The sequence below is a fragment of the Leuresthes tenuis genome, unplaced genomic scaffold, assembly GCF_036924035.1.
Source record: "Leuresthes tenuis unplaced genomic scaffold, fLeuTen1.0.hap1 SCAF_18, whole genome shotgun sequence".
NCBI classification, from domain to species: Eukaryota; Metazoa; Chordata; class Actinopteri; order Atheriniformes; family Atherinopsidae; genus Leuresthes; species Leuresthes tenuis.
Window position 1 is genome coordinate 2474691 of NW_027325372.1, and position 6329 is coordinate 2481019.

Consider the following 6329-nt stretch of genomic DNA (forward strand, 5'->3'; position numbering starts at 1 on the left):
CTGGTCCTTTGGATGTCTGCTGGTGAATAAAAACCTGTTTGATCTGCACTGACTCTCTGCCTCAAGCCTCCTCTGTGGACCAGCCGCTATCGGCCATCTTTACAGGGATTAACAGGAAACAGGTGGGAATTTAGGTTAAGAGACGAGACCAAGACAACCGAGGACATCTAGACAAGAATATAGCTGTAAATTATACAAGGACTGATAACAAAGTACAAACTAAACACAACCAACAGGGAATACAAACTCGAGTGAAGCATGAATTCAGAGAGAATAAAACACAGGATGACATAAAAGCAAGGACGACAGTCACAAAGAGAATAAAAACTCAGAAAACAAGAGAACAACAGCCTCTAACACAGAGGACTAAAACAGAATGCAGCAGAGAATAAACCAAGGCAGAAGTGAACAAAAGTTGGAAAAATCAAGAAATCAGAAGGCAAAGAATAAACTCAAACTACAAAAACCCATCAGCAGAAAACACTGACACCAGCTCCTGTCTCCATCTGCTCCAAGAGGAATTCATTCTCCAGGATCCTGGTTCACTGAACTGTGCAGATCTTTGGAAAATATCTTTTGTGACAGTTTGTAGATCAGAGCAGCCTTTGGACCTCGTCTCCCTGGATGTCCCTGAGCCTTCACAATAAAACAGCATAACTAACCCTTCTTTAATCCCCCTTTTTGCTCACACCTGTGATCCGTAAAGTTCAGGAGGCCTCTGATACTCTGCCTGTGAGATGTTTTATGCCCTAAAACCATAAATAATCGTGGCGGTAAAGCAAAGCATTAATGCTGAAGGTTTAAAAATGTGTGAAAGAAACAGCAGAATCATTTTAAAATGACTGTTTTTCATCACAGTTCATTATCTAAATGGTTGCTTCAAGGTTATAATGAGCAAATGTGTCAAAATCCAACTAACTGATGAAAGAACGACTGATTCTGTGGGCTTAAAGTGGCTTAAATCTTAATAAATGTGCATAAAAGGACATAAAAACTACACAAACTCATCGTTTCTAATGTAACACCTGAATCCAAACAGTCAAAGCAGCCCCTGCGTTTCTTCCAATTTGCCAAAATAAGGATGTTTTTCTGACTCATTGGATAAAGGTCAAAGCATCTGTGTTCTGCTGAGTCACCGGGACAGAAAAACAACCTGAAATTAATGTTGTTTCTCCATCTGAGCTTGACCAGGCTGTGACTCAGAACACAGTCTGGCATCTCCGAAACAAAATAGCAACTCTAATAAGCTAATTACCCTGATAAGCATGACATAAAACATCACAGAAAGTGCTTAATAAATGCAGAGCTGAGAGTCAGCGGAATAAAATGTCAAGCACTGTGCTAAAGTTACGCTAATTCTAAAGAAAAAGCTCCTCAAATCAGTGTCATCAGTGGTTCTTATTTATCTCTGAACTTCATACAAAGTGAAATAAATGGAAAAAAAAGCTGAATTAACGGCACAAATCCCTACTCAAAGTGCCAAAAACAGTGGCACATCACCGCATGTTTTGCAATTATGCTGCAGGAAGATGAACATCAGAGGAAAGAGGAGCTTGAAGTTGTTTTCTGCTTTACGGGGGACTTAAAGGCAGCGACCTGAGACTGAATGAGGTCTGTGAAGTCTCCTCATTATTTTCTGTGTAACTTAGTTCCTGATGCAGATGTGAATCACCACGGTTTGATCTGCTTTGATTGACAGGCGCTGTAATTCACCCTGGAGAGCAGAGGCGGCTGGGCGAGCACAGAAAAGAACGTGTTTTTGTGTTTCTGGATCTTCAGCCTCGTATTTTTTGCTGTAAATTTCTTTCAGGGTTTATGACAAGAAACTGTAGTCTCTGCTGGAATTTAACCACAAAAAAAATTAGCATTTTAAATGTGTGGCACTGTGGGAAAGTGTCAGTCCAGCCCTCATTTATTTCTATTTCCTCCCAAACAGCCAGACTTTCTTGTAATCTTTTAAATGGTCCGTACCTGGACAGGTTTTTACAGTTTAGCTCGAGGCGCTTTCACAGAGCTCTAAGCATTCTTCCACCGATGGACGCATCACTTCAACATTTGTGGCTTCGCGAAGTCAAACCTTCGAACCAAACAAGTGGCAGAAAACTTCCTCCTGAGCTACAGCTAAACAGTGGTCCTGATCAACAGTTCTGCAGCTTTCTGAAGCTTTTCTTTGGACATTTTCTGCTTTTTGATTCATTTTCAGTCCTTGTTCCTGAGCATTTTCAGTGTTTTTTCTTTGTTCAGCCACTTAACTCTGACCTTTGAAGCATTCAGGCAGAAAAAAGGCTCCTAACTCAAGGGATGAACCAGTGTTGTGTCGACACAGAACAGACAACTTAGCAAAGAAGCCATTTTAAACTGGATCTTTAGGCACTTTGTCACAAAGACACATCATTTGTTCCCATTTCTTTAGCTGCATCTATGAAAAACAGCAAAGAAAACACAGTTTGACAGACAGAAAATAGGATTTCTGCAGCAACAAGGTGATTCCCAAAGAGCTATTAGCTGAAAACTTGGCATATCTCAGCATGGTGTGCAGTGTGTCCTTAAAACATTTGAGGAAACTGGACAAGTGGAGGACAAAAGAAGAAGTGTCAGGCCTAAAAAACTATCTACAGCAGATGAACAGGATCTGAAAGTGATGTCCTTAAGAAAGAGGAAAAAATCCAGCTGTGACCTGACAGGACCTGAGAGATGCATCTGGACCTTCAGCTGATCCATCTACTGTTGGCCCAAGCCTCATCAGAAATGGTCTCCATGGAAGGGTGGCTGTCAAGAAGCCGTTCTTAAGGAAGGGAAACAGGGAGAAAAGGCTGAGCTGTGCCAAATGACACAAGAAGTGGACTGAAAATCAGTGGCAACAGGTCTTATGGAGGGATGAATCCTCCCCAGAGCCCGGACCTCAACATTATTGAAGCAGTGTGGGATCATCTGACAGAGAACGGAACAAAAGGCAGCCCACATCCAAAGAAGAGCTTTGGGATGTCCTTCAAGAAGCCTGGAGAACTATTCCTGAAGACTCCTTAAAGAAATGACAGAAAGCTCGTCTCAGAGGGTTCAGGCTGTGTTGGAGAATAAAGGAGCTCAGACCAGAGATTCACTTTAAAGCTGCTGAGAACTGATAAAAAACTCTGTTTCTGCCTCAGATTCTGGATTTATATACAAATCACTGCAACTACTCCCTGTTTATATAGACAGAATGAAGGTGGCTCAAGTCTTTTGTATGGATCATTTGAACTAAAATAGACTAAAACCTCAGATATCAGGTTAGTTTTTCTGTTCCAGTGTTGTTGCTTCTTTTCAGCTCAGCAGTGATGGATGAGCTGTCCTGACAATCCACCGACAAGCTTGTGATTCAGCTGACACTAGCAGAGCTCCACATATCTGCACTGTTCAGAGAACATCTGAAGACACATCTTGAAGTATTTTGAGCACGGCTTGTTAAAAATGGGTTCACCTGAATAGTAACAAAGAAAAAAAACAGACAGACTTTCAATCTCAGCTCCACAATTCAGAAACTTTTGGCATCATTTGCCCAGATTCTGCGATATCTTCCTGCAGCTCATCATAATGGAGGCAAGAGGGGTTTAATTTGCATTCATTACAGCACTGAAAAGTCCCGATCTGTACGTCTGAGAGTCCAGGAAACCTGAGAAACACCTGAAGGAAAAGTGTGGCTTTGTGAGTGTCATTATCACCACATCACAAACAACAATATTAGGGGACCCACACGTGTTTTATTTGATGGAAAATTGGACTGAGATGTGAAAGGAGTTCCTCAGACACTTATATTCAAACCATGGACGCTACAGTGTCTATCTGAGGGCAAAAGTTGCTGCTTTCCATTTAACATGTGTAAGATTTTACTGACAGGTGTGATGACAGGCTGGCGAACCTCTCTGCAACACGTTTTAATAGAAAAAGGGGGAAAAAATCGGACCATAAGCTCCAAATAACTCGTTGTATGAAAGCTTCACCAGAAGAGACGTCATCTCTGCACCGCGTGTTATCTCCGGATATGACTGACGCTAAGAAGGACGATCAATCATGATTCACCGTCTCTTTCCTCGTGTTTTAACCTTTGTGGCATCACTCAGTTGGCGACTCAGCGGTTTCCTGTTGCAGACTGGGCTCACTGCTGTCAGTCAGCTGGGACACATCATCAGAGTAAATCTCATAACACCTTTGACCTAATTTCTCTAAAGCAAAGAGAGCCGTAAAAGACAAATTCAGCTGCGTTGTGCAGGACAGACAGGAGTGTTTTTTAGATGGGTTTCTGAGGCCCAGAAGCTGGTTCCTGACTGTTTATCGTGTGAAAAAGGGACATCATCACAGACTGTCACAGGTGGAGACGAGAAGCCTGAGTGCAATACCACCGATGACCACAAGGGCGCCTGTATGCAGAGAAACCCACTTTCAGAGGGTATCTCCAACCTGGTGTTATGCTGCTCTTTCCTGAACTTTCTACCCTGAACTGGTTGAGGCAGACGGCCGCCCTTCCTGGTTTTCCTGGTTTTCCGAGCAGAAGTTTCTGCAAACTGTTGTTTTCCTTAGCTGAACTCCTCTGGCTGCCCTTAGCCGCCTGCATCAGGTCCAAGTCCCTGATGTTAGCTACAAAGAGCTTAATGGAACGGCTCCATCTACTTGAATGCTCTTGCAAAGGCTTCTGTCCCAACTGGGTCCCTCCGTTGGTCCCAGGATTGTCGTCTAGCAGCTCCTACACCACGCCTAAGACAATCCAAACTCTGTTCATGTGTCGTCCCACGATGGTGGAATGACCTACCGAGCGCTACTAGAACAGGGGCGTCCCTGTCTATCTTCAAGAAGCTCCTGAAAACCCAGCTCTGCAGAGAGCATCTCCTATCCCAGCACTTACCTTGTACTTCCCTCCCCCCTCTATCTCTGCACTTTATCTTTCTGCTCTTCCTTCTATGCCTGCACCCTATCTCTACTCTGTCCCCTCTGACAGAGTCGGACTCCTGGGTTCCTTCTATGTAGCTTATTGTTAGCTTTTTATAAAGCTGTTATATCTTCATTTGTAAGTCGCTTTGGATAAAAGCGTCTGATAAATACAGAAACAGGAACATTAGCTAGGAAAGGACTATCCATCCATCCATTTTCTATACCTGGTCAATCCAACTCAGGGTCGTGGGGGGGGGGGCTGGAGCCTATTCCAGCTGTCATTGGGCGAGAGGCGGGGTGCATCCTGGACAGATTCATCACAGAGACAAACAAGAGACCAGGGTTCATTTAGAGGCTGAACAGGACTAATTGCAGGACATTGTAATTGGCTGGAAATGAACTTAGATGACATTTGTTGTGATTTGGAGCATATCAACAAAAAATAACTGCAGTGAAAAGAAGGTTTGAGGCTGGAAACTACCGAGCATCAGAGCCACTATCCAGGGTGAGAACACGAAGATCCGGGAGAGTATCAGGAAGTGTGGAAACCTTCAGGAAGAAACTGTCAGCCCCTGCATGGCAGCTACCACCAACAGACTGAGGGGACGGCGTCTGGAACAGGCTGACCGTGGCAGCACGGGAGCAGCAGAGGCCACACGGGGCCTCGGCTGCAGGCTGTGCAGAGATGCCCCTGGGACAGTCCAGCCCATAACAGCAGGGAGAAAGATGCAGGCAGGTGCGGCCTACATAACCAAATAAGTCAGGGCAACATGATTCAAGGTGCTTAGAAATGTGTCGTGATGACAAGTCTCTGAGCAAAGCAAGGATGGGGCCCGCTGCTGTAGCTCTCAGCCTGCAGCGGTGCATGTGTGGTGTCTCACCGGCTGACGTCACAGTCTGTAGCGATGCCTCGGCTTCTTTACTGGGCTGGAAAGGTTATTGATCTGAAACTGATAATTACCCAGTGTGACGGGGACGGTTTGTTCTTCAGGCGAGACGAAGAAACGCGAGCGCTGCTGTCGGTTTACCTGCTTGTTAGCAGCAGAACACAAAAGCTGCCAAGTGGAATTTGGTAGAAGCTGGAGCACTGGCAGAGGAAGAATCGATCGAGCTGTGGTTCAGACTGGGATGAGCTTAGTCAAAACTGCGAAATACAGCCCTGGGTTTTGTCGAGGATCAACTCTCTTTGCAGAAATGCTCAAAACTTTGACCTGAGATGGTGCACAGCCCACCTTTGCAGAGATATTCAGTCACGTCCTGCTTGTTTTGTTCTTTTCAGACATGTAAAGAGGATGAATCTGCATTATAATGTCTGTTTTTATCCAGGGAGGGTTTGATTTGTGCATCCAGTGAGTTATACGACTGAAAACGTCAGAGAAAGAAAAGGGAATTTGGGTTACAAACGCCTCCAGTCTGTGGAGGCTGTC